The following is a 20,531-nucleotide window of genomic DNA, read 5'->3' as shown; positions in this document are numbered from 1 at the left end:
TACAAGTTCAACATCGCAGAAAGTGAAAAATGGATAAAGAACTTTTGGTATTTACTTACAACGCAGTATCACTCAGCAATGAAATCTATGTCATCAGGCCAGTAGCAGCATAATGAGTGGATTCAGGTACGATGATTCTAACTGAAATAAGTCACACAGAAAAAGAAACATCATAAGATATCACTAATACACGGAATGTAAACTTGGCTACACAGGAACTGCATTCCAAAACAGAACAGGGTCTCAAATTTAGAAAAGCAACTTATGCTTGCTTAAGGGGAAAGGTGAGTTGGGTTGCTGCATAAAACCACAGATTGAAATGAGCACAGATAAAGTTCCTTAAGTCAAATATGGAATACACAAGAGCTACTCCTTGCTCAACGAAATGGACTCAACACCGCATATTAAACGCCTAAGAATGTACCTGACTAGTAAGTATCGTAAAACCTATGGATTGCTATGTCTCCAAAAGAGAATCAAGCGTGTGTACAGGGGCATAAACGCAGCAGTGATAGGATTGGAGAGGTTCGGTGAGCAAATGAAGACCCTTTGAAGTCATATTGCATGGTACCCATTACACGGGTCTCAACTCTCCAGGTTTAAGGTATTCTTCCTTCAGCTAAAACATGCATGTGGAACCCAAGTATGATCAACCATGTGAACGGGAGACGTGTTCAAATATGTCTCAGTTTTCCTCCCCTGGTACTCGGGTGCAACATTCCAGACGCTTTACTAACACTCTCCCCACTTGGAGAGTCAGCGCCTTTAACCTCCTGTTTGGCTCAGTTTGCAATTTCTGCGGAAGATGAACAGGAATAGTGAGAACCAATGAGAGGCTAGCTGGAGGTGTCTGGACGGGCAAATTTAACTCTCATTTCCCACCAGGAAGAGCAAATACCCAAAGGCTCAGTGTGCCGTGCCGGAACCAGATTAGGGCCTGAAGCCATCCTGCGGTGTTGCGGCCAGGTCACAAGAAAGCGAGTTGAAGAAAGGAGCTCAGGGGCACTGTAATTCACAAACCTGCAGAGTTATAAATGACAGCTATCGTCCAAAAATAGACTGAAGTAAGGCTACCAAGAGGACTTGAAAGCGGGGCAGAATTGCAAGAAACTGATTTCAGGAGGTAGACTGGAATTGCATTGAAAGCATAGGAAAAGAGGTAGAACGTCCACAATGATGCACTTGGCCAAAAAGGGCGTATGCGTTTTTTCCTGAATATATTCAGGAAAAAACGCATACGCCCTTTTTGGCCAACCAAGCAAGCTTGCAAAGGAAATCTGCACTACAATGAAGTCTCACTTCCCCCCGGTCAAAAGGGCCATCTGAAAAAAGTGTAAAATCCAGAAAGGCAGGACAGGCCATGGAGAACTGGGAGCCTTGTTATGCTGATGGGCGGGATGTAAATTGCCAACAACCACTCGGGAGAAGTGTATGGTGTTTCCTGAAACATCTAAAAAACAAAGCAACAGAGCCTAGGGCACTTCCACTTATGGTCCTATAGCTTAGGGAATTTAAAATCAAAAAGACACAGCCACCCCAAAGTTTGGAACGGCTCTGTTTACAAGAACCTCGTTTACAGTACAAGTTCAACATCGCAGAAAGTGAAAAATGGATAAAGAAGTTGTGGTATTTACTTACAAAGCAATATCACTCAGCAATGAAATCTGTGTCATCAGGCCCTTAGCAGCACAATGAGTGGATTCAGGTATGATGATTCTAACTGAAATAAGTCACACAGAAAAAGAAACATCATAAGATATCAGTAATACACGGAATGGAAACTTGGCTACACAGGAACTGAATTACAGAACAGAACAGGGTCTCAAATTTAGAAAAACAACTTATGCTTGCTTAAGGGTAAAGGTGAGTTGGGGTGCTGCATAAAACCAGAGATTGAAATGAGCACAGATAAAGTTCCTTAAGCCAAATATGGAATAGACAAGAGCTACTCCTTGCTCAACGAAATGGACTCAACACCGCATATTAAATGCCTAAGAATGTACCTGACTTGTAAGTATCTTAAAACCTATGGATTGCTATGTCTCCAAAGGGAATCAAGCATGTGTACAGGGGCATAAACGCAGCAGTGATACGATTGGAGAGGTTCGGTGAGCAAATGAAGACCCTTTGAAGTCATATTGCATGGTACCCATTCCACGGGTTTCAACTACCCAGGTTTTAGGTATTCTTCCTTCAGCTAAAACATGCATGTGGAACCCAGAGTATGATCAACCATGTGAACGGGAGACGTGTTCAAATATGTCTCAGTTTTCCTCCCCTGGTACTCGGGTGCAACATTCCAGACGCTTTACTAACACTCTCCCGACTTGGAGAGTCAGTCCCTTTAACCTCCTGTTTGGCCCAGTTTGCAATTTCTGCGGAAGATGAACAGGAATAGCGAGAACCAATGAGAGACTAGCTGGAGGTGTCTGGACGGGCAAATTTAACTCTCATTTCCCACCAGGAAGAGGAATTAACCAAAGGCTAAGCGTGCCGTGCCGGAACCAGATTAGGGCCTGAAGCCATCCTGCGGTGTTGCGGCCAGCTCACAAGAAAGCGAGTTGAAGAAAGGAGCTCAGGGGCACTGTAATTCACAAACCTGCAGAGTTATAAATGACTGCTATCTTCCAAAAATAGACTGAAGTAAGGCTGCCAAGAGGACTTGAAAGTGGGGCAGAATTGCAGGAAACCGATTTCAGGAGGTAGACTGGAATTGCATTGAAAGCATAGGAAAAGAGGCAGAACGTCCACAATGATGCACTTGGCCAAAAAGGGCGTATGCGTTTTTTCCTGAATATATTCAGGAAAAAACGCATACGCCCTTTTTGGCCAACCAAGCAAGCTTGCAAAGGAAATCTGCACTACAATGAAGTCTCACTTCCCCCCGGTCAAAAGGGCCATCTGAAAAAAGTGTAAAATCCAGAAAGGCAGGACAGGCCATGGAGAACTGGGAGCCTTGTTATGCTGATGGGCGGGATGTAAATTGCCAACAACCACTCGGGAGAAGTGTATGGTGTTTCCTGAAACATCTAAAAAACAAACCAACAGAACCTAGGGCACTTCCACTTATGGTCCTATAGCTTAGGGAAATTAAAATCAAAAAGACACAGCCACCCCAAAGTTTCGAACGGCTCTGTTTACAAGAACCTCGTTTACAGTACAAGTTCAACATCGCAGAAAGTGAAAAATGGATAAAAAAGTTTTGGTATTTACTTACAAAGCAATATCACTCAGCAATGAAATCTGTGTCATCAGGCCCTTAGCAGCACAATGAGTGGATTCAAGTATGATGATTCTAACTGAAATAAGTCACACAGAAAAAGAAACATCATAAGATATCAGTAATACACGGAATGTAAACTTGGCTACACAGGAACTGAATTACAGAACAGAACAGGGTCTCAAATTTAGAAAACCAACTTATGCTTGCTTAAGGGGAAAGGTGAGTTGGGGTGCTGCATAAAACCAGAGATTGAAATGAGCACAGATAAAGTTCCTTAAGCCAAATATGGAATAGACAAGAGCTACTCCTTGCTCAACGAAATGGACTCAACACCGCATATTAAACGCCTAAGAATGTACCTGACTAGTAAGTATCTTAAAACCTATGGATTGCTATGTCTCCGAAAGAGAATCAAGCATGTGTACCGGGGCATAAACGCAGCAGTGATAGGATTGGAGAGGTTCGGTGAGCAAATGAAGACCCTTTGAAGTCATATTGCATGGTACCCATTCCACGGGTTTCAAATACCCAGGTTTAAGGTATTCTTCCTTCAGCTAAAACATGCATGTGGATCCCAAGTATGATCAACCATGTGAACGGGAGACGTGTTCAAATATGTCTCAGTTTTCCTCCCCTGGTACTCGGGTGCAACATTCCAGACGCTTTACTAACACTCTCCCCACTTGGAGAGTCAGCGCCTTTAACCTCCTGTTTGGCCCAGTTTGCAATTTCTGCGGAAGATGAACAGGAATAGCGAGAACCAATGAGAGACTAGCTGGAGGTGTCTGGACGGGCAAATTTAACTCTCATTTCCCACCAGGAAGAGGAATTAACCAAAGGCTCAGCGTGCCGTGTCAGAACCAGATTAGGGCCTGAAGCCATCCTGCGGTGTTGCGGCCAGGTCACAAGAAAGCGAGTTGAAGAAAGGAGCTCAGGGGCACTGTAATTCAGAAACCTGCAGAGTTATAAATGACAGCTATCGTCCAAAAATAGACTGAAGTAAGGCTGCCAAGAGGACTTGAAAGCGGGGCAGAATTGCAGGAAACCGATTTCAGGAGGTAGACTGGAATTGCATTGAAAGCATAGGAAAAGAGGCAGAACGTCCACAATGATGCACTTGGCCAAAAAGGGCGTATGCGTTTTTTCCTGAATATATTCAGGAAAAAACGCATACGCCCTTTTTGGCCAACCAAGCAAGCTTGCAAAGGAAATCTGCACTACAATGAAGTCTCACTTCTCCCCGGTCAAAAGGGCCATCTGAAAAAAGTGTAAAATCCAGAAAGGCAGGACAGGCCATGGAGAACTGGGAGCCTTGTTATGCTGATGGGCGGGATGTAAATTGCCAACAGACACTCAGGAGAAGTGTATGGTGTTTCCTGAAACATCTAAAAAAAAAAGCAACAGAGCCTAGGGCACTTCCGCTTATGGTCCTATAGCTTAGGGAAATTAAAATCAAAAAGACACAGCCACCCCAAAGTTTGGGACGTCTCCGTTTACAAGAACCTCGTTTACCGTACAAGTTCAATATCACAGAAAGTGAAAAATGGATAAAGAACTTGTGGTACTTACGTACAATGCAGTATCACTCAGCAATGAAATCTATGTCATCAGGCCCGTAGCAGCATAATGAGTGGATTCAGGTACGATGATTCTAACTGAAATAAGTCACACAGAAAAAGAAACATCATAAGATATCACTAATACACGGAATGTAAACTTGGCTACACAGGAACTGCATTCCAAAACAGAACAGGGTCTCAAATTTAGAAAACCAACTTATGCTTGCTTAAGGTGAAAGGTGAGTTGGGGTGCTGCATAAAACCAGAGATTGAAATGAGCACAGATAAAATTCCTTAAGCCAAATATGGAATAGACAAGAGCTACTCCTTGCTCAACGAAATGGACACAAAACCCCATATTAAACGCCTAAGAATGCACCTGACTAGTAAGTATCTTTAAACCTATGGATTGCTATGTCTCCGAAAGAGAATCAAGCATGTGTACAGGGGCATAAACGCAGCAGTGATAGGATTGGAGAGGTTCGGTGAGCAAATGAAGACCCTTTGAAGTCATATTGCATGGTACCCATTACACGGGTTTCAACTATCCAGGTTTAAGGTATTCTTCCTTCATCTAAAACATGCATGTGGAACCTAGAGTATGATCAACCATGTGATCGGGAGACGTGTTCAAATATGTCTCAGTTTTCGTACCCTGGTACTCGGGTGCAACATTCCAGACGCTTTACTAACACTCTCCCCACTTGGAGAGTCAGTCCCTTTTACTTCCTGTTTGGCCCAGTTTGCAATTTCTGTGGAAGATGAACAGGAATAGCGAGAACCAATGAAAGACTAGCTGGAGGTGTCTGGATGGGCAAATTTAACTCTCATTTCCCACCAGGAAGAGGAATTAACCAAAGGCTCAGCGTGCCGTGCCAGAACAAGATTAGGGCCTGAAGATATCCTGCGGTGTTGCGGCCAGGTCACAAGAAAGCGAGTTGAAGAAAGGAGCTCAGGGGCACTGTAATTCACAAACCTGCAGAGTTATAAATGACAGCTATCGTCCAAAAATAGACTGAAGTAAGGCTGCCAAGAGGACTTGAAAGCGGGGCAGAATTGCAGGAAACCGATTTCAGGAGGTAGACTGGAATTGCATTGAAAGCATAGGAAAAGAGGCAGAACGTCCACAATGATGCACTTGGCCAAAAAGGGCGTATGCGTTTTTTCCTGAATATATTCAGGAAAAAACGCATACGCCCTTTTTGGCCAACCAAGCAAGCTTGCAAAGGAAATCTGCACTACAATGAAGTCTCACTTCTCCCCGGTCAAAAGGGCCATCTGAAAAAAGTGTAAAATCCAGAAAGGCAGGACAGGCCATGGAGAACTGGAAGCCTTGTTATGCTGATGGGCGGGATGTAAATTGCCAACAACCACTCGGGAGAAGTGTATGGTGTTTCCTGAAACATCTAAAAAACAAAGCAACAGAGCCTAGGGCACTTCCACTTATGGTCCTATAGCTTAGGGAATTTAAAATCAAAAAGACACAGCCACCCCAAAGTTTGGAACGGCTCTGTTTACAAGAACCTCGTTTACAGTACAAGTTCAACATCGCAGAAATTGAAAAATGGATAAAGAAGTTGTGGTATTTACTTACAAAGCAATATCACTCAGCAATGAAATCTGTGTCATCAGGCCCTTAGCAGCACAATCAGTGGATTCAGGTATGATGATTCTAACTGAAATAAGTCACACAGAAAAAGAAACATAATAAGATATCAGTAATACACGGAATGTAAACTTGGCTACACAGGAACTGAATTACAGAACAGAACAGGGTCTCAAATTTAGAAAACCAACTTATGCTTGCTTAAGGGGAAAGGTGAGTTGGGGTGCTGCATAAAACCAGAGATTGAAATGAGCACAGATAAAGTTCCTTAAGCCAAATATGGAATAGACAAGAGCTACTCCTTGCTCAACGAAATGAACTCAACACCGCATATTAAACGCCTAAGAATGTACCTGACTACTAAGTATCTTAAAACCTATGGATTGCTATGTCTCCGAAACAGAATCAAGCATTTGTACAGGGGCATAAACGCAGCAGTGATAGGATTGGAGAGGTTCGGTGAGCAAATGAAGACCCTTTGAAATCATATTGCATGGTACCCATTCCACGGGTTTCAAATACCCAGGTTTAAGGTATTCTTCCTTCAGCTAAAACATGCATGTGGATCCCAAGTATGATCAACCATGTGAACGGGAGACGTGTTCAAATATGTCTCAGTTTTCCTCCCCTGGTACTCGGGTGCAACATTCCAGACGCTTTACTAACACTCTCCCCACTTGGAGAGTCAGCGCCTTTAACCTCCTGTTTGGCCCAGTTTGCAATTTCTGCGGAAGATGAACAGGAATAGCGAGAACCAATGAGAGACTAGCTGGAGGTGTCTGGACGGGCAAATTTAACTCTCATTTCCCACCAGGAAGAGGAATTAACCAAAGGCTCAGCGTGCCGTGTCAGAACCAGATTAGGGCCTGAAGCCATCCTGCGGTGTTGCGGCCAGGTCACAAGAAAGCGAGTTGAAGAAAGGAGCTCAGGGGCACTGTAATTCAGAAACCTGCAGAGTTATAAATGACAGCTATCGTCCAAAAATAGACTGAAGTAAGGCTGCCAAGAGGACTTGAAAGCGGGGCAGAATTGCAGGAAACCGATTTCAGGAGGTAGACTGGAATTGCATTGAAAGCATAGGAAAAGAGGCAGAACGTCCACAATGATGCACTTGGCCAAAAAGGGCGTATGCGTTTTTTCCTGAATATATTCAGGAAAAAACGCATACGCCCTTTTTGGCCAACCAAGCAAGCTTGCAAAGGAAATCTGCACTACAATGAAGTCTCACTTCTCCCCGGTCAAAAGGGCCATCTGAAAAAAGTGTAAAATCCAGAAAGGCAGGACAGGCCATGGAGAACTGGGAGCCTTGTTATGCTGATGGGCGGGATGTAAATTGCCAACAGACACTCAGGAGAAGTGTATGGTGTTTCCTGAAACATCTAAAAAAAAAAGCAACAGAGCCTAGGGCACTTCCGCTTATGGTCCTATAGCTTAGGGAAATTAAAATCAAAAAGACACAGCCACCCCAAAGTTTGGGACGTCTCCGTTTACAAGAACCTCGTTTACCGTACAAGTTCAATATCACAGAAAGTGAAAAATGGATAAAGAACTTGTGGTACTTACGTACAATGCAGTATCACTCAGCAATGAAATCTATGTCATCAGGCCCGTAGCAGCATAATGAGTGGATTCAGGTACGATGATTCTAACTGAAATAAGTCACACAGAAAAAGAAACATCATAAGATATCACTAATACACGGAATGTAAACTTGGCTACACAGGAACTGCATTCCAAAACAGAACAGGGTCTCAAATTTAGAAAACCAACTTATGCTTGCTTAAGGTGAAAGGTGAGTTGGGGTGCTGCATAAAACCAGAGATTGAAATGAGCACAGATAAAATTCCTTAAGCCAAATATGGAATAGACAAGAGCTACTCCTTGCTCAACGAAATGGACACAAAACCCCATATTAAACGCCTAAGAATGCACCTGACTAGTAAGTATCTTTAAACCTATGGATTGCTATGTCTCCGAAAGAGAATCAAGCATGTGTACAGGGGCATAAACGCAGCAGTGATAGGATTGGAGAGGTTCGGTGAGCAAATGAAGACCCTTTGAAGTCATATTGCATGGTACCCATTACACGGGTTTCAACTATCCAGGTTTAAGGTATTCTTCCTTCATCTAAAACATGCATGTGGAACCTAGAGTATGATCAACCATGTGATCGGGAGACGTGTTCAAATATGTCTCAGTTTTCGTACCCTGGTACTCGGGTGCAACATTCCAGACGCTTTACTAACACTCTCCCCACTTGGAGAGTCAGTCCCTTTTACTTCCTGTTTGGCCCAGTTTGCAATTTCTGTGGAAGATGAACAGGAATAGCGAGAACCAATGAAAGACTAGCTGGAGGTGTCTGGATGGGCAAATTTAACTCTCATTTCCCACCAGGAAGAGGAATTAACCAAAGGCTCAGCGTGCCGTGCCAGAACAAGATTAGGGCCTGAAGATATCCTGCGGTGTTGCGGCCAGGTCACAAGAAAGCGAGTTGAAGAAAGGAGCTCAGGGGCACTGTAATTCACAAACCTGCAGAGTTATAAATGACAGCTATCGTCCAAAAATAGACTGAAGTAAGGCTGCCAAGAGGACTTGAAAGCGGGGCAGAATTGCAGGAAACCGATTTCAGGAGGTAGACTGGAATTGCATTGAAAGCATAGGAAAAGAGGCAGAACGTCCACAATGATGCACTTGGCCAAAAAGGGCGTATGCGTTTTTTCCTGAATATATTCAGGAAAAAACGCATACGCCCTTTTTGGCCAACCAAGCAAGCTTGCAAAGGAAATCTGCACTACAATGAAGTCTCACTTCTCCCCGGTCAAAAGGGCCATCTGAAAAAAGTGTAAAATCCAGAAAGGCAGGACAGGCCATGGAGAACTGGAAGCCTTGTTATGCTGATGGGCGGGATGTAAATTGCCAACAACCACTCGGGAGAAGTGTATGGTGTTTCCTGAAACATCTAAAAAACAAAGCAACAGAGCCTAGGGCACTTCCACTTATGGTCCTATAGCTTAGGGAATTTAAAATCAAAAAGACACAGCCACCCCAAAGTTTGGAACGGCTCTGTTTACAAGAACCTCGTTTACAGTACAAGTTCAACATCGCAGAAATTGAAAAATGGATAAAGAAGTTGTGGTATTTACTTACAAAGCAATATCACTCAGCAATGAAATCTGTGTCATCAGGCCCTTAGCAGCACAATCAGTGGATTCAGGTATGATGATTCTAACTGAAATAAGTCACACAGAAAAAGAAACATAATAAGATATCAGTAATACACGGAATGTAAACTTGGCTACACAGGAACTGAATTACAGAACAGAACAGGGTCTCAAATTTAGAAAACCAACTTATGCTTGCTTAAGGGGAAAGGTGAGTTGGGGTGCTGCATAAAACCAGAGATTGAAATGAGCACAGATAAAGTTCCTTAAGCCAAATATGGAATAGACAAGAGCTACTCCTTGCTCAACGAAATGAACTCAACACCGCATATTAAACGCCTAAGAATGTACCTGACTACTAAGTATCTTAAAACCTATGGATTGCTATGTCTCCGAAACAGAATCAAGCATTTGTACAGGGGCATAAACGCAGCAGTGATAGGATTGGAGAGGTTCGGTGAGCAAATGAAGACCCTTTGAAGTCATATTGCATGGTACCCATTCCACGGGTTTCAACTACCCAGGTTTTAGGTATTCTTCCTTCAGCTAAAACATGCATGTGGAACCCAAGTATGATCAACCATGTGAACGGGAGACGTGTTCAAATATGTCTCAGTTTTCGTACCCTGGTACTCGGGTGCAACATTCCCGACACTTTACTAACACTCTCCCCACTTGGAGAGTCAGTCCCTTTAACCTCCTGTTTGGCCCAGTTTGCAATTTCTGTGGAAGATGAACAGGAATAGCGAGAACCAATGAGAGACTAGCTGGAGGTGTCTGGATGGGCAAATTTAACTCTCATTTCCCACCAGGAAGAGGAATTAACCAAAGGCTCAGCGTGCCGTGCCAGAACCAGATTAGGGCCTGAAGATATCCTGCGGTGTTGCGGCCAGGTCACAAGAAAGCGAGTTGAAGAAAGGAGCTCAGGGGCACTGTAATTCACAAACCTGCAGAGTTATAAATGACAGCTATCGTCCAAAAATAGACTGAAGTAAGGCTGCCAAGAGGACTTGAAAGCTGGGCAGAATTGCAGGAAACCGATTTCAGGAGGTAGACTGGAATTGCATTGAAAGCATAGGAAAAGAAGCAGAACGTCCACAATGATGCACTTGGCCAAAAAGGGCGTATGCGTTTTTTCCTGAATATATTCAGGAAAAAACGCATACGCCCTTTTTGGCCAACCAAGCAAGCTTGCAAAGGAAATCTGCACTACAATGAAGTCTCACTTCCCCCCGGTCCAAAGGGCCATCTGAAAATAGTGTAAAATCCAGAAAGGCAGGACAGGCCATGGAGAACTGGGAGCCTTGTTATGCTGATGGGCGGGATGTAAATTGCCAACAAACACTCGGGAGAAGTGTATGGTGTTTCCTGAAACATCTAAAAAACAAAGCAACAGAGCCTAGGGCACTTCCACTTATGGTCCTATAGCTTAGGGAATTTAAAATCAAAAAGACACAGCCACCCCAAAGTTTCGAACGGCTCTGTTTACAAGAACCTCGTTTACAGTACAAGTTCAACATCGCAGAAAGTGAAAAATGGATAAAGAAGTTGTGGTATTTACTTACAAAGCAATATCACTCAGCAATGAAATCTGTGTCATCAGGCCCTTAGCAGCACAATGAGTGGATTCAGGTATGATGATTCTAACTGAAATAAGTCACACAGAAAAAGAAACATCATAAGATATCAGTAATACACGGAATGGAAACTTGGCTACACAGGAACTGAATTACAGAACAGAACAGGGTCTCAAATTTAGAAAAACAACTTATGCTTGCTTAAGGGTAAAGGTGAGTTGGGGTGCTGCATAAAACCAGAGATTGAAATGAGCACAGATAAAGTTCCTTAAGCCAAATATGGAATAGACAAGAGCTACTCCTTGCTCAACGAAATGGACTCAACACCGCATATTAAATGCCTAAGAATGTACCTGACTTGTAAGTATCTTAAAACCTATGGATTGCTATGTCTCCAAAAGAGAATCAAGCATGTGTACAGGGGCATAAACGCAGCAGTGATACGATTGGAGAGGTTTGGTGAGCAAATGAAGACCCTTTGAAGTCATATTGCATGGTACCCATTCCACGGGTTTCAACTACCCAGGTTTTAGGTATTCTTCCTTCAGCTAAAACATGCATGTGGAACCCAGAGTATGATCAACCATGTGAACGGGAGACGTGTTCAAATATGTCTCAGTTTTCCTCCCCTGGTACTCGGGTGCAACATTCCAGACGCTTTACTAACACTCTCCCCACTTGGAGAGTCAGTCCCTTTAACCTCCTGTTTGGCCCAGTTTGCAATTTCTGCGGAAGATGAACAGGAATAGCGAGAACCAATGAGAGACTAGCTGGAGGTGTCTGGATGGGCAAATTTAACTCTCATTTCCCACCAGGAAGAGGAATTAACCAAAGGCTCAGCGTGCCGTGCCAGAACCAGATTAGGGCCTGAAGATATCCTGCGGTGTTGCGGCCAGGTCACAAGAAAGCGAGTTGAAGAAAGGAGCTCAGGGGCACTGTAATTCACAAACCTGCAGAGTTATAAATGACAGCTATCGTCCAAAAATAGACTGAAGTAAGGCTGCCAAGAGGACTTGAAAGCTGGGCAGAATTGCAGGAAACCGATTTCAGGAGGTAGACTGGAATTGCATTGAAAGCATAGGAAAAGAAGCAGAACGTCCACAATGATGCACTTGGCCAAAAAGGGCGTATGCGTTTTTTCCTGAATATATTCAGGAAAAAACGCATACGCCCTTTTTGGCCAACCAAGCAAGCTTGCAAAGGAAATCTGCACTACAATGAAGTCTCACTTCCCCCCGGTCAAAAGGGCCATCTGAAAATAGTGTAAAATCCAGAAAGGCAGGACAGGCCATGGAGAACTGGGAGCCTTGTTATGCTGAAGGGCGGGATGTAAATTGCCAACAAACACTCGGGAGAAGTGTATGGTGTTTCCTGAAACATCTAAAAAACAAAGCAACAGAGCCTAGGGCACTTCCACTTATGGTCCTATAGCTTAGGGAATTTAAAATAAAAAAGACACAGCCACCCCAAAGTTTCGAACGGCTCTGTTTACAAGAACCTCGTTTACAGTACAAGTTCAACATCGCAGAAAGTGAAAAATGGATAAAAAATTTGTGGTATTTACTTACAAAGCAATATCACTCAGCAATGAAATCTGTGTCATCAGGCCCTTAGCAGCACAATGAGTGGATTCAGGTATGATGATTCTAACTGAAATAAGTCACACAGAAAAAGAAACATCATAAGATATCAGTAATACACGGAATGTAAACTTGGCTACACAGGAACTGAATTACAGAACAGAACAGGGTCTCAAATTTAGAAAACCAACTTATGCTTGCTTAAGGGTAAAGGTGAGTTGGGGTGTTGCATAAACCAGAGATTGAAATGAGCACAAAGTTCCTTAAGCCAAATATGGAATATACAAGAGCTATTCCTTGCTCAACGAAATGGACTCAACACCGTATATTAAATGCCTAAGAATGTACCTGACTAGTAAGTATCTTAAAACCTATAGATTGCTATGTCTCCGAAAGAGAATCAAGCATGTGTTCAGGGGCATAAACGCAGCAGTGATAGGATTGGAGAGGTTCAGTGAGCAAATGAAGACCCTTTGAAGTCATATTGCATGGTACCCATTCCACGGGTTTCAACTACGCAGATTTTAGTTATTCTTCCTTCAGCTAAAACATGCATGTGGAACCCAGAGTATGATCAACCATGTGATCGGGAGACGTGTTCAAATATGTCTCAGTTTTCCTCCCCTGGTACTCGGGTGCAACATTCCAGACGCTTTACTAACACTCTCCCGACTTGGAGAGTCAGTCCCTTTAAACTCCTGTTTGGCCCAGTTTGCAATTTCTGCGGAAGATGAACAGGAATAGTGAGAACCAATGAGAGGCTAGCTGGAGGTGTCTGGACGGGACAATTTAACTCTCATTTCCCACCAGGAAGAGGAAATAACCAAAGGCTCAGCGTGCCGTACCGGAACCAGATTAGGGCCTGAAGCCATCCTGCGGTGTTGCGGCCAGCTCAAAAGAAAGCGAGTTGAAGAAAGGAGCTCAGGGGCACTGTAATTCACAAACCTGCAGAGTTATAAATGACAGCTATCATCCAAAAATAGACTGAAGTAAGGCTGCCAAGAGGACTTGAAAGCGGGGCAGAATTGCAGGAAACCGATTTCAGGAGGTAGACTGGAATTGCATTGAAAGCATAGGAAAAGAGGCAGAACGTCCACAATGATGCACTTGGCCAAAAAGGGCGTATGCGTTTTTTCCTGAATATATTCAGGAAAAAACGCATACGCCCTTTTTGGCCAACCAAGCAAGCTTGCAAAGGAAATCTGCACTACAATGAAGTCTCACTTCCCCCCGGTCAAAAGGGCCATCTGAAAAAAGTGTAAAATCCAGAAAGGCAGGACAGGCCATGGAGAACTGGGAGCCTTGTTATGCTGATGGGCGGGATGTAAATTGCCAACAACCACTCGTGAGAAGTGTATGGTGTTTCCTGAAACATCTAAAAAACAAAGCAACAGAGCCTAGGGCACTTCCACTTATGGTCCTATAGCTTAGGGAATTTAAAATCAAAAAGACACAGCCACCCCAAAGTTTGGAACGGCTCTGTTTACAAGAACCTCGTTTACAGTACAAGTTCAACATCGCAGAAAGTGAAAAATGGATAAAGAAGTTGTGGTATTTACTTACAAAGCAATATCACTCAGCAATGAAATCTGTGTCATCAGGCCCTTAGCAGCACAATGAGTGGATTCAGGTATGATGATTCTAACTGAAATAAGTCACACAGAAAAAGAAACATCATAAGATATCAGTAATACACGGAATGGAAACTTGGCTACACAGGAACTGAATTACAGAACAGAACAGGGTCTCAAATTTAGAAAAACAACTTATGCTTGCTTAAGGGTAAAGGTGAGTTGGGGTGCTGCATAAAACCAGAGATTGAAATGAGCACAGATAAAGTTCCTTAAGCCAAATATGGAATAGACAAGAGCTACTCCTTGCTCAACGAAATGGACTCAACACCGCATATTAAATGCCTAAGAATGTACCTGACTTGTAAGTATCTTAAAACCTATGGATTGCTATGTCTCCAAAAGAGAATCAAGCATGTGTACAGGGGCATAAACGCAGCAGTGATACGATTGGAGAGGTTTGGTGAGCAAATGAAGACCCTTTGAAGTCATATTGCATGGTACCCATTCCACGGGTTTCAACTACCCAGGTTTTAGGTATTCTTCCTTCAGCTAAAACATGCATGTGGAACCCAGAGTATGATCAACCATGTGAACGGGAGACGTGTTCAAATATGTCTCAGTTTTCCTCCCCTGGTACTCGGGTGCAACATTCCAGACGCTTTACTAACACTCTCCCCACTTGGAGAGTCAGTCCCTTTAACCTCCTGTTTGGCCCAGTTTGCAATTTCTGCGGAAGATGAACAGGAATAGCGAGAACCAATGAGAGACTAGCTGGAGGTGTCTGGACGGGCAAATTTAACTCTCATTTCCCACCAGGAAGAGGAATTAACCAAAGGCTAAGCGTGCCGTGCCGGAACCAGATTAGGGCCTGAAGCCATCCTGCGGTGTTGCGGCCAGCTCACAAGAAAGCGAGTTGAAGAAAGGAGCTCAGGGGCACTGTAATTCACAAACCTGCAGAGTTATAAATGACAGCTATCATCCAAAAATAGACTGAAGTAAGGCTGCCAAGAGGACTTGAAAGCGGGGCAGAATTGCAGGAAACCGATTTCAGGAGGTAGACTGGAATTGCATTGAAAGCATAGGAAAAGAGGCAGAACGTCCACAATGATGCACTTGGCCAAAAAGGGCGTATGCGTTTTTTCCTGAATATATTCAGGAAAAAACGCATACGCCCTTTTTGGCCAACCAAGCAAGCTTGCAAAGGAAATCTGCACTACAATGAAGTCTCACTTCCCCCCGGTCAAAAGGGCCATCTGAAAAAAGTGTAAAATCCAGAAAGGCAGGACAGGCCATGGAGAACTGGGAGCCTTGTTATGCTGATGGGCGGGATGTAAATTGCCAACAACCACTCGTGAGAAGTGTATGGTGTTTCCTGAAACATCTAAAAAACAAAGCAACAGAGCCTAGGGCACTTCCACTTATGGTCCTATAGCTTAGGGAATTTAAAATCAAAAAGACACAGCCACCCCAAAGTTTGGAACGGCTCTGTTTACAAGAACCTCGTTTACAGTACAAGTTCAACATCGCAGAAAGTGAAAAATGGATAAAGAAGTTGTGGTATTTACTTACAAAGCAATATCACTCAGCAATGAAATCTGTGTCATCAGGCCCTTAGCAGCACAATGAGTGGATTCAGGTATGATGATTCTAACTGAAATAAGTCACACAGAAAAAGAAACATCATAAGATATCAGTAATACACGGAATGGAAACTTGGCTACACAGGAACTGAATTACAGAACAGAACAGGGTCTCAAATTTAGAAAAACAACTTATGCTTGCTTAAGGGTAAAGGTGAGTTGGGGTGCTGCATAAAACCAGAGATTGAAATGAGCACAGATAAAGTTCCTTAAGCCAAATATGGAATAGACAAGAGCTACTCCTTGCTCAACGAAATGGACTCAACACCGCATATTAAATGCCTAAGAATGTACCTGACTTGTAAGTATCTTAAAACCTATGGATTGCTATGTCTCCAAAAGAGAATCAAGCATGTGTACAGGGGCATAAACGCAGCAGTGATACGATTGGAGAGGTTTGGTGAGCAAATGAAGACCCTTTGAAGTCATATTGCATGGTACCCATTCCACGGGTTTCAACTACCCAGGTTTTAGGTATTCTTCCTTCAGCTAAAACATGCATGTGGAACCCAGAGTATGATCAACCATGTGAACGGGAGACGTGTTCAAATATGTCTCAGTTTTCCTCCCCTGGTACTCGGGTGCAACATTCCAGACGCTTTACTAACACTCTCCCCACTTGGAGAGTCAGTCCCTTTAACCTCCTGTTTGGCCCAGTTTGCAATTTCTGCGGAAGATGAACAGGAATAGCGAGAACCAATGAGAGACTAGCTGGAGGTGTCTGGACGGGCAAATTTAACTCTCATTTCCCACCAGGAAGAGGAATTAACCAAAGGCTAAGCGTGCCGTGCCGGAACCAGATTAGGGCCTGAAGCCATCCTGCGGTGTTGCGGCCAGCTCACAAGAAAGCGAGTTGAAGAAAGGAGCTCAGGGGCACTGTAATTCACAAACCTGCAGAGTTATAAATGACTGCTATCTTCCAAAAATAGACTGAAGTAAGGCTGCCAAGAGGACTTGAAAGTGGGGCAGAATTGCAGGAAACCGATTTCAGGAGGTAGACTGGAATTGCATTGAAAGCATAGGAAAAGAGGCAGAACGTCCACAATGATGCACTTGGCCAAAAAGGGCGTATGCGTTTTTTCCTGAATATATTCAGGAAAAAACGCATACGCCCTTTTTGGCCAACCAAGCAAGCTTGCAAAGGAAATCTGCACTACAATGAAGTCTCACTTCCCCCCGGTCAAAAGGGCCATCTGAAAAAAGTGTAAAATCCAGAAAGGCAGGACAGGCCATGGAGAACTGGGAGCCTTGTTATGCTGATGGGCGGGATGTAAATTGCCAACAACCACTCGGGAGAAGTGTATGGTGTTTCCTGAAACATCTAAAAAACAAAGCAACAGAGCCTAGGGCACTTCCACTTATGGTCCTATAGCTTAGGGAATTTAAAATCAAAAAGACACAGCCACCCCAAAGTTTGGAACGGATCTGTTTACAAGAACCTCGTTTACAGTACAAGTTCAACATCGCAGAAAGTGAAAAATGGATAAAGAAGTTGTGGTATTTACTTACAAAGCAATATCACTCAGCAATGAAATCTGTGTCATCAGGCCCTTAGCAGCACAATGAGTGGATTCAGGTATGATGATTCTAACTGAAATAAGTCACACAGAAAAAGAAACATCATAAGATATCAGTAATACACGGAATGGAAACTTGGCTACACAGGAACTGAATTACAGAACAGAACAGGGTCTCAAATTTAGAAAAACAACTTATGCTTGCTTAAGGGTAAAGGTGAGTTGGGGTGCTGCATAAAACCAGAGATTGAAATGAGCACAGATAAAGTTCCTTAAGCCAAATATGGAATAGACAAGAGCTACTCCTTGCTCAACGAAATGGACTCAACACCGCATATTAAATGCCTAAGAATGTACCTGACTAGTAAGTATCTTAAAACCTATGGATTGCTATGTCTCCAAAAGAGAATCAAGCATGTGTACAGGGGCATAAACGCAGCAGTGATACGATTGGAGAGGTTCGGTGAGCAAATGAAGACCCTTTGAAGTCATATTGCATGGTACCCATTCCACGGGTTTCAACTACCCAGGTTTTAGGTATTCTTCCTTCAGCTAAAACATGCATGTGGAACCCAGAGTATGATCAACCATGTGATCGGGAGACGTGTTCAAATATGTCTCAGTTTTCCTCCCCTGGTACTCGGGTGCAACATTCCAGACGCTTTACTAACACTCTCCCCACTTGGAGAGTCAGCGCCTTTAACCTCCTGTTTGGCACAGTTTGCAATTTCTGCGGAAGATGAACAGGAATAGCGAGAACCAATGAGAGACTAGCTGGAGGTGTCTGGACGGGCAAATTTAACTCTCATTTCCCACCAGGAAGAGGAAATAACCAAAGGCTCAGTGTGCCGTGCCGGAACCAGATTAGGGCCTGAAGCCATCCTGCGGTGTTGCGGCCAGCTCACAAGAAAGCGAGTTGAAGAAAGGAGCTCAGGGGCACTGTAATTCACAAACCTGCAGAGTTATAAATGACAGCTATCGTCCAAAAATATACTGAAGTAAGGCTGCCAAGAGGACTTGAAAGCGGGGCAGAATTGCAGGAAACCGATTTCAGGAGGTAGACTGGAATTGCATTGAAAGCATAGGAAAAGAGGCCGAACGTCCACAATGATGCACTTGGCCAAAAAGGGCGTATGCGTTTTTTCCTGAATATATTCAGGAAAAAACGCATACGCCCTTTTTGGCCAACCAAGCAAGCTTGCAAAGGAAATCTGCACTACAATGAAGTGTCACTTCCCCCCGGTCAAAAGGGCCATCTGAAAAAAGTGTAAAATCCAGAAAGGCAGGACAGGCCATGGAGAACTGGGACCCTTGTTATGCTGATGGGCGGGATGTAAATTGCCAACAACCACTCCGGAGAAGTGTATGGTGTTTCCTGAAACATCTAAAAAACAAAGCAACAGAACCTAGGGCACTTCCACTTATGGTCCTATAGCTCAGGGAATTTAAAATCAAAAAGACACAGCCACCCCAAAGTTTCGAACGGCTCTGTTTACAAGAACCTCGTTTACAGTACAAGTTCAACATCGCAGAAAGTGAAAAATGGATAAAAAAGTTTTGGTAATTACTTACAAAGCAATATCACTCAGCAATGAAATCTGTGTCATCAGGCCCTTAGCAGCACAATGAGTGGATTCAAGTATGATGATTCTAACTGAAATAAGTCACACAGAAAAAGAAACATCATAAGATATCAGTAATACACTGAATATAAACTTGGCTACACAGGAACTGAATTACAGAACAGAAGAGGGTCTCAAATTTAGAAAACCAACTTATGCTTGCTTAAGGGGAAAGGTGAGTTGGGGTGCTGCATAAAACCAGAGATTGAAATGAGCACAGATAAAGTTCCTTAAGCCAAATATGGAATAGACAAGAGCTACTCCTTGCTCAACAAAATGGACTCAACACCGCATATTAAACGCCTAAGAATGTACCTGACTAGTAAGTATCTTAAAACCTATGGATTGCTATGTCTCCGAAAGAGAATCAAGCATGTGTACAGGGGCATAAACGCAGCAGTGATAGGATTGGAGAGGTTCGGTGAGCAAATGAAGACCCTTTGAAGTCATATTGCATGGTACCCATTCCACGGGTTTCAAATACCCAGGTTTAAGGTATTCTTCCTTCAGCTAAAACATGCATGTGGAACCCAGAGTATGATCAACCATGTGAACGGGAGACGTGTTTAAATATGTCTCAGTTTTCCTCCCCTGGTACTCGGGTGCAACATTCCAGACGCTTTACTAACACTCTCCCCACTTGGAGAGTCAGCGCCTTTAACCTCCTGTTTGGCCCAGTTTGCAATTTCTGCGGAAGATGAACAGGAATAGCGAGAACCAATGAGAGACTAGCTGGAGGTGTCTGGACGGGCAAATTTAACTCTCATTTCCCACCAGGAAGAGGAAATAACCAAAGGCTCAGCGTGCCGTGCCGGAACCAGATTAGGGCCTGAAGCCATCCTGCGGTGTTGCGGCCAGGTCACAAGAAAGCGAGTTGAAGAAACGAGCTCAGGGGCACTGTAAATCACAAACCTGCAGAGTTATAAATGACAGCTATCGTCCAAAAATAGACTGAAGTAAGGCTGCCAAGAGGACTTGAAAGCGGGGCAGAATTGCAGGAAACCGATTTCAGGAGGTAGACTGGAATTGCATTGAAAGCATAGGAAAAGAGGCCGAACGTCCACAATGATGCACTTGGCCAAAAAGGGCGTATGCGTTTTTTCCTGAATATATTCAGGAAAAAACGCATACGCCCTTTTTGGCCAACCAAGCAAGCTTGCAAAGGAAATCTGCACTACAATGAAGTCTCACTTCTCCCCGGTCAAAAGGGCCATCTGAAAAAAGGGTAAAATCCAGAAAGGCAGGACAGGCCATGGAGAACTGGGAACGTTGTTATGCTGAAGGTTGGGATGTAAATTGCCAACAAACACTCCGGAGAAGTGTATGGTGTTTCCTGAAACATCTAAAAACCAAAGCAACAGAGCCTAGGGCACTTCCACTTATGGTCCTATAGCTTAGGGAATTTAAAATCAAAAAGACACAGCCACCCCAAAGTTTGGAACAGCTCTGTTTACAAGAACCTCGTTTACAGT

The 20,531-nt window shown here is 43.6% G+C and overlaps 1 long non-coding RNA gene across 1 annotated transcript in view; it reads right to left on the bottom strand.

Moving 5' to 3' along the window:
• Positions 1–9,532: 9,532 nt before the first annotated feature.
• LOC307181248 overlaps positions 9,533–20,531 on the bottom strand; it is a 283,355-nt gene continuing 272,356 nt past the window's right edge. The window contains exon 3 of the long non-coding RNA XR_013826222.1: positions 9,533–9,617. This is a non-coding gene — a long non-coding RNA (uncharacterized lncRNA). The remainder of the gene's footprint in view (positions 9,618–20,531) is intronic.

Source organism: Stenella coeruleoalba, assembly GCF_951394435.1.
Source record: "Stenella coeruleoalba genome assembly, contig: scaffold_93, whole genome shotgun sequence".
NCBI lineage: Eukaryota > Metazoa > Chordata > Mammalia > Artiodactyla > Delphinidae > Stenella > Stenella coeruleoalba.
The sequence above is the reverse complement of the archived record's forward strand: the minus strand, read 5'-3'. Positions and strand labels throughout refer to the sequence as shown.